Here is an 8,856-nt window from a genome sequence, read left to right as displayed (position 1 = left end):
GGAAAACTGAGGAGAAAAACTCTTTATTAGTCAGACACTATACACCTTGTGAGATCAGCTTAGAGCAGACTGAGAAGGAGCAATTCTGTGCACCAAGCCATTGGTGACTATAAAATCAGAAGTGTGAGTTGTTTCTCATCCACACATATGCTCTAGAATTTTTGTCTTTTTATGAATGTTCTTTAGGCAAATGTTCTCTTCCCACTGGTGGGGTGTTTTTATGTGTGTAAGAGTGTGGTACAAGTTTATAGGGGACATAATGCTATTTTTCTTACTTTCCTATTTCATTCAAAATCCCTTTGGCTTAGAAACTAAGAATTTAAGTTTTAGCTCTTTTTTGTGAGGGAAGTAGGCCCTTCCACAGGCAATTATGGAACTAGATTTAAAAAAAAAAAAACTTTTAACTGTTTTCTCTCTGTAGGGGGTTACTTCTGCTAATTGTCACTCTTAGATGTGTATAGCTTTTCTCTCCAGATGAGTCTTGTCTCCATGATCTAAGTTTTTTGGGACTATAAAGCAGACTACCAGCTAAGTAAAGTCCACAGGCATTTAATCTGTTTATTTACTTTCTTCTCTCCAGAAGCAACTTTTCCAGACCTCTATCTTATTTAGGATTAAAAAGTCCACTTTAATACTACCTTCTCCCCTTTCTTAGCAGAGGTGAGAAGGAAGCCCATGGATGTGAAACATTGCATATAATGTCAAATGTTTGTGATGTATTGATTGATTTTCCTGATTTTCTTCTCTTCCTCTTTAAAAAATTCTTTGTTATAGAATTTCTTTCTGGTGGGGAGTTCACAGAAGGGAAATTAAATCAATGTAAAAGTAAAAGATCTCAATTAAAACCTATTTTTAAAATGTCCTCAATATGAGGAAGGGATTTTTTGTGAGAATGTATAGAAGATATATATGTGTATATAAGATATGTATGTATATAGAATATAGATAGATGTATATAAGATATATGTATATAGAGAGAATGTATATAAGATATATAGAGAGAGAGGGAGACATATATACATACACACACAAATATATACGCAGACATACATAAAAAAAATCTCACATTCTGCCTCCAAACTATTCCTCCTAGAGAGTCATCCCTTACAACAACAAAAAACTTAAGAGGAAAAATATTTTAAAATTCAGTAAAACCAATTAAGATATCTAAAAAAAACCCTGAAAAATCCTGATATTATTTTAATGTTTAATACTTGTGAGCCCCACTTCTACAAAGGAAAAGAAGTTGTCTTTTATCTCTGGTGAGATGTTTCAAATTTCTTTGGGGGAGATGCTATATATCTTAAGGATTCAACCATATGAATGTTTGAGCAGGTTCTTTTTGGAGCTAAACTACTTGCCCTGGCATGTAGGTCAAATAGGTTAATTTGGGGGTTTTAGGTCTGGATTGCTTTCCTATCCTTGTGGCATGAATTCAGGTAACTAAGACAAAAACTCCAAAGACTCACTACACAAGTAAATATGTGGAGTTTACCTGAGGGTTTTACCTCTGCAAATGAAAGCTTAGCTTTGAGGTTTTTGCTTTTTTTTTTTTTTTTTTTTGCTACTTTTAGAAATTAGGGGTTTTTTAAAACTTTTTTTCCTGTTCGTTATTGTGGTGAATTGGGATAGACTCTGACAAACACTCTTGAAGGTGTGAAACAGTAGAAAATTTGTTAAAAAAAAAAAAAAAACTTTGTTGAATTTGTATCAGTATGTATTTGGGAGTATGTGAAAGCTCCAGATTTACTCAGCCTAGGAAGTCTGGAATCACACAAAAGATGGTTACTTTGAAATGTGTGTCAATGGACAGTGCTGAAATACTTCCGGACATTGCTAGGATTCAGTACAAAACACTGACAGCGACAGTCAGGAAGAGGATAACAATTTAGTCTTCTTTCAGGTCCCCAGGGAGCTCTTCAGAATAGGGGATGTTGACCAAATGTGTTCAAAAGTGCACCAGTTTGATGTGTTAAGACAGTAAATATTTAACTGAGATGGGGAAATTGTTAGGGGATTTCCCTCCAATTGGCTCAGTCTATGTTATAAAGGTACCTGCCTATGGGGAATGTTGACATCCATATTGACACTATATTAAGAGGGCAGATAACTTCTGATTAATTTTCTATCATTAGTACTGACATCAAGATGATTTGGTCAACTAGAATTCTTAGAAGACTGTGTTCTTATCATAGTAGCCACCAATCTGTGGCTACTATGTGGCTTTTTAAAAGAAAGCCTTTTCTTCTACCTTTCCCTTATACCTTTATTCTATAGCATAGCCTGGAAAGGGGTTAGGGAGCATAGGGAACTTCTTTCTCCTTTTCTTCTCACCAGGAGCAATTAATGGTTCATAGGGCAGATGCACATGATTCTATGTGAATGAAGAGGAAAATCTTGGACCCCAAGTACCAACAATTTAACTATCCCTCCCCAACCAAAATTTTTAATCCAAGATTTGATCTCCCAGAAATAGCAGTAAACAGGGCAGGATTTAGCATATGAAGAGTTCAGAAACAGGCATATACTTGACTAGGTTACCTGAAAAGAAAGCTCATGAGCAATGCTACCGAAGCTCAACCTCCTGTGCAAAAGAAGATATATTTAAATATTCTAGATACCTTGATCCCAGAGTCTACCTTTCTAGCAGAAAAGGGAAAATTGGGAGGCAAGGAAAACCTTCAGCATTGTCTCACAAGTAATCCTGACTTTGAGAGTTAAGGGACCTGATGTCTATGGAGAAAAGGCATTTTCCTAAGACGCATACATCGTAAAGGAAGAAGGTTGCCCAGGTAGCCCTATAACATGAGATGTAATGAGGGGGGAAAAGATTTGATATTACTGTGCATTATTTAGACAGTACAGTCATGCTAGGAATAGCCTCAAAGTATGTTTCCTCATAAAACAGCACTTTGTGAGTCTAGAAGGGATTGTATTATATATGATAGAAAATCTAGAAATACACTGGAATATCAAAGTATTGTCTTCCTGGAAACTCCAAATTCAATGCCTTATTAATAGAAAATTGCAATTTATGTGCATTCTGCCATTTCTGTAGGCTGAACACTACCTAAGAGCTTAAAGAGGAGCTGAGGATCATATGTAATGTTTGGGCTAGCTTTCTGGAGGACCTCAGGATCAGCTCGAGTCCTCGGTCTTAGTGGAGAAGTGATGAAGGCAGGAGAGCCACCATGAGGCTGGTCAAAGATAGAATGTCTGTCTTCCAGTCCTTCTCAGCCCTTATATACCTTATTGTAATTACACACAGCACACTGATTATATGTGAACTTAGAGAACCATTACATCATCCTGCTAAGTATTAAGTATACGTATATTAGAGAACCATTATCTCATCAATTCTACTGAGTTAACACCTTGTTTCAAGTATACTTCTCCAGAGTTTCAATCCTTTACAACCATATATGTCAACACTAGCATGTAATAGGTATTATGGACCAGAAGTACATTTAGCAATGTTGCCAAATTTTTATCCATCCACACTGAGTTTGCTCTGCTTTCTGCATCCTGTGCAGAATTGTATCGGACTCCCTGTGATCTTGTTTGGGATTTTCTTGGCAAAGATACTAGTATGGTTTGCCATTTCCTTCTTCAGATCATTTTGCAGATGGGAAAATCAAGTCAAATAAGATTAAGTAACTTGGCCAGATACTAGTAAGTATCTAAAGCCAGATTTGAATTTAGGTCCTCCTTACTTCAGACTAAGTACTTTATCCACTTTATCATCCAGCTGCCTCTATGTAGAATTAATTAACCTGCTAGAAAGTATCATATATAGCACCAGCAGTGCCAGCTAACAATCACCAATCTAGGAGCTCTGTTCAATGATATTGTGTGTATATGGATTTCCCCCCCTAAATGCTACAGAGGGAACTTAAACAATACCCCACTCCTCCATTGTGCAGAGTTTTCCTGAGCCTCCAAGCAGCGAGGCTAGCCCCAGATTCTTTATAATAAAAGTCCAGAATAATGCCAGAATATAGTAAAAAAAAAAAAAAAAATTACAGAAATAGGAAAATCTCTCAACTCTGTTCTTAGGCCCTACTCCACAGAAGAAAAACACTGTAACCAACCAAATAACCTCAATTTACTTTTTATTGGCCATGATACTTACTGATACATAGGAAGATGATTATAAAATAGAAATAGGGTCCCTTCTGATCCTCTTATTTTCCACCCTCAAATCCCCTGGGCATAGTGATTAGAATAAGAGAAGAAAGTGACCCAGCAAGTGCTTGGAAAAAACTAGGGAAAGAACTCCAGAGGTTGCTACTCCTCTTGCTGGTCTCACAACACAATTTCACAGCTGATGCCAGTATCATCTGTATCCTCTGGTCTGTGCTGAAATTCCCGGTGCCATCTTGTTGTTCTCATACTGCTCTAAGTTCCCACATGATTATGACAGCTCTCCAAATCTATCCCTGCTACATGTGAAAACCTAGACAGGAACCATGCACAGACTATATTTGGAGATTTCCAAGAGTAAATTTTGTAGGGGCAGATGAGCCAAGGACAAATTTTAAAATTAGCCCCTGGTCCATATGAACCTAGAGCTTGTAGGAGGTGGTCATGAACCACAAGTCACACCAGACATATTCTGAGCTTTGAAGGAAGGAGTGTGGGGAGACCAGTGCTCAATACCTGAAGTCAGTCCTTAGCACTGACAAACAGAAGCCTGTTTGGACCCAGCCCTGACATTCTTTTGAACACTACCGTTTGGTAATAGAATTGTAGAACAGCATAATCTGAGAGGATTCTAGTCCCAATTTCATTTAGCAAAGAGAAAATTGAGATTTAAAGAAATTATGTGAAATTTTCCAAGATCACACAAGTAATTAAATGATAGAACCAAAATTTTAACTCCTCTTCTGACTCCAAATCTAGTGCTTTTTTGTAATTATAACATTCCATCTGACATACACTACCTAATATAGGCCCCTTCTTTATACTCCTATATCCATGAGAATTTAGCTGCTCTCTCAGAAAGGAGACTGCATGGTATATTAGGAAGAATAGAAAAGCAGCCTAGTAATGATCAGATCTCTGGATTTGGAGTAAGAAGATCATGCTTCAGCTCTACCATATATTAGTTCTGTGATTTGGATAAATCACTTCCCTTTTTGGATCCATTTTTTTTATCTGTTGATTGTCTCAGAGGATTTCTAAGGCCCAGGAGCTCCCACTTCAGTTCCCTTTGAAATTCTAAAGTGTAGGGCCCCTTTCAGCTCTTATATTCTGTTTCATCAAGATTTGGCTTATAGCCTGGCTCTCACCCTTTATGGTTTTACAAATCTGGAAAGTAATAAATACAATGTAAATGGAAAGAATATTAAAAACAAAACTGAATGGATGTACAATTATGAAAACTCCTTGCAGGATTCAAGAAAATGGAATTCCTTTCCTTTCCCTACACACACACATACTTTAAGAGCAATAGGAAATTAAAGATATGAAATATTTTATCTCCTATTAGACATAATTGGTGTGATGATTGGGACTAATGACTTGATCTTTTTCTTTCAAAATCTTTGTTGTAAGAAATAGTTATCTGAACTGTATAAATATGTATACATATATTGTATTTAACATATACTTTAATAAATTTAACATGTATGGAACTGCCTGCCATCTAGGGGAGGGAGTGGAGGGAAGGAGGGGAAAAGTTGAAATGGAAGTTTTTGCAAAGGTCAGTGTTGAAAAATTACCCGTGCATATGTTTTGTATTAAAAAAAAGCTATAATAAAAAATATATTAAAAAAAAGAAATAGTTATCTGGATATGGTATAGAGGATAATTTTAGAATTTAAATTAATGTAAAAAATATTGCATGTTTGGCATAAAGAAGGATACTCTGAGTTCTTTCTGTAGGATAAAGAGAAATGAACTTTCTTTTTTTTTATAACTTTTTATTGACAGAACCTATTACCAGGGTAATTTTTTACAGCATTATCCCTTATACTCACTTCTGTTCCGATTTTTCCCCTCCCTCCTTCCACCCCCTCCCTCAGATGGCAAGGAGTCCTTTACATGTTAAATAGGTTACAGTATATCCTAGATACAATATATGTTTGCAGAACCGAACAGTTCTCTTGTTGCACAGGGAGAATTGGATTCAGAAGATATAAATAACCCGGGAAGAAAAACAAAAATGCAAGCAGTTTATATTCATTGGAGAAATGAACTTTCAAGTGAGCAGTAAGAAGCCCCTCACACTGGCTTTCAAATATTCTAAAATTCTAGCACCCAATGGTCCTCCTCTCTCCCTCTTAGCAAAGGCATCGAACAGACCCAAACACTGAGTGAAAAAAAAAAAAAAAAACCAACCTATGACTAAAAGCAGCACAGACTACTGGATTTGGGATTTTGAACACTCCATCCAGGCATTTTCACTGTCTCTGAGGCCAGGAATTCTCTTCCCTTTCATCTCTGTATTCTAGTTTACCTGGCTTCTCTCAAGTCTAAGCTAAAATCCCACTTTTGACAAGAAACCTTAACCAATCTCCCTTCATTGTAGCACCTTCCCTCCATTGACCATGTCCAGTTTGTCTTGTAAATAGCTCGTTTGAAAATGCTTGCATGTTGTCCTCCCCATCGGACTGTAAAACTTGAGAACAGGGACTTTTACCTTTCTTTTAATCTCAGCGCCAGCGCTAGATGGGGCAGTGGATAGAATACTGGGTCTGGAATCAGAAAGACCTGAGTTCAAATTCCACCTCAAATACTTACTGGCTATTTACTAGCTGTGTAACCCTGGGCAAAGCACTCAACCATGTTTACCTCAGTTTCCTCATCTGTAAAAATAAGCTAGAAAAGAAAACAGCAAATCACTCCAGTGTCTCTTCCAAGAAACCCTGAAATGGGGGTGTTGGGAGGAGAGGGGGAGAAGAGGGAGGAGGAAGGAAGGCTCACATTGGATAAGATTGAACAAAGACACTTAAGGAATGTTTCTTTTTTTTTATTTTTTATTTAATAATTACTTTATAATGACAGAATCCATGCCAGGGTAATTTTTTTACAACTTTATCCCTTGCACTCATTTCTGTTCCGATTTTTCCCCTCCCTCCCTCCACCCCCTCCCCTAGATGGCAAGCAGTTTTATATATGTTAGATATGTTGCAGTATATCCTAGATACAATATATGTTTGCAGAACCGAACACTTCTCTTGTTGCACAGGGAGAACTGGATTCAGAAGGTAAAAATAACCCGGGAAGAAAAACAAAAATGCAAATAGTTCACATTCGTTTCCCAGTGTTCTTTCTTTGGGTGTAGCTGCTTCTGTCCATCATTTATCAATTGAAACTCAGGTCTCTTTGTCAAAGAAATCCACTTCCATCAAAATATGTCCTCATACAACATCGTTGTCGAAGTGTATAATGATCTCCTGGTTCTGCTCATTTCACTTAGCATCAGTTCATGTAAGTCTCGCCAGTCCTCTCTGTATTCATCCTGCTGGTCATTTCTTACAGAACAATAATATTCCATAACATTCATATACTACAATTTACCCAGCCATTCTCCAATTGATGGGCATCCATTCATTTTCCAGTTTCTAGCCACTACAAACAGGGCTGCTACAAACATTTTGGCACATACAGGTCCCTTTCCCTTCTTTAGTATCTCTTTGGGGTATAAGCCCAGTAGTAACACTGCTGGATCAAAGGGTATGCACAGTTTGATAACTTTTTGGGCATAATTCCAGATTGCTCTCCAGAATGGTTGGATTTGTTCACAACTCCACCAACAATGCATCAGTGTCCCTGTTTTCCCACATCCCCTCCAACATTCCCCATTATCTTTCCCTGTCATTCTAGCCAATCTGACAGGTGTGTAGTGGTATCTCAGAGTTGTCTTAATTTGCATTTCTCTGATCAATAATGATTTGGAACACTCTTTCATATGAATGGTAATAGTTTCAATTTCATTCTCTGAAAATTGTCTGTTCATATCCTTTGACCATTTATCATTGGAGAATGGCTTGATTTCTTATAAATTAGAGTCAGTTCTCTCTATATTTTGGAAATGAGGCCTTTATCAGAACCTTTAACTGTGAATTAAGGAATGTTTCTTAACGAATGACACCAACCCTTGATTTGAAACCTGGATTTGCTATTTAGTACCTGAATGGCCTTTGGCAAAACCATTTAACCTTTTTGAGATTCAGTTCCTTCAACTGTTAGGGGTTTGGACTCTATGGCCTCCAATGTTTCTTCCAACTCTAACGTTGATATGATGAAACCCAAGGCTTTAATCAGCAGCAACAAACGCTTTTGTTTTTTAGGCCCTATGTACAAACCGTCATAATAAATCGCATTTATATACGGTTTTAAGGACTTTCCTCATAGCTCTATGAAATTGGAAGTTCAAATTTCATCCTTATCTTGCAAAGGAGGCTGATTAAGGCTCAGAAAATTTAAGGGATTTGCTCAGTAGAAAAGCTCCCAATTCAAAGCTTTTCCCGATATAGAGTCCTTACTGAACATAGCCATGCTTTTAAGGTGCTCAGAAATTTAACTGGATAGGTAGACATGAGCCTTCGGATAAATCATCCTGAGACTCCATTTTCACATCTGTAAAATGAATGGGAATGGAGAGTGGGTGCTAAGATCCGTCTCAGCTGTAATCATTCGGTGACCCATCTAGAAGACAGTCTGAGAGCACCCTCTTTGATGAGCTCATCAAGCTCACTTCAGAGATGGAGGAAGTTGCAGCGCGCCCTTGCCTATCGACCAGCCCGGATGTTCTTGGAAACCTGTAGGTAGGGAGAGTTCTAACCAATAAGAGGCCTTTAATAGAAGCTGAAACCAGAAAAGATAAGATACCTCATGATGTCATGGGGG

The sequence above is a fragment of the Antechinus flavipes genome, chromosome 2, assembly GCF_016432865.1.
Source record: "Antechinus flavipes isolate AdamAnt ecotype Samford, QLD, Australia chromosome 2, AdamAnt_v2, whole genome shotgun sequence".
Lineage (NCBI taxonomy): Eukaryota > Metazoa > Chordata > Mammalia > Dasyuromorphia > Dasyuridae > Antechinus > Antechinus flavipes.
Note: the sequence above shows the minus strand (reverse complement) of the source record.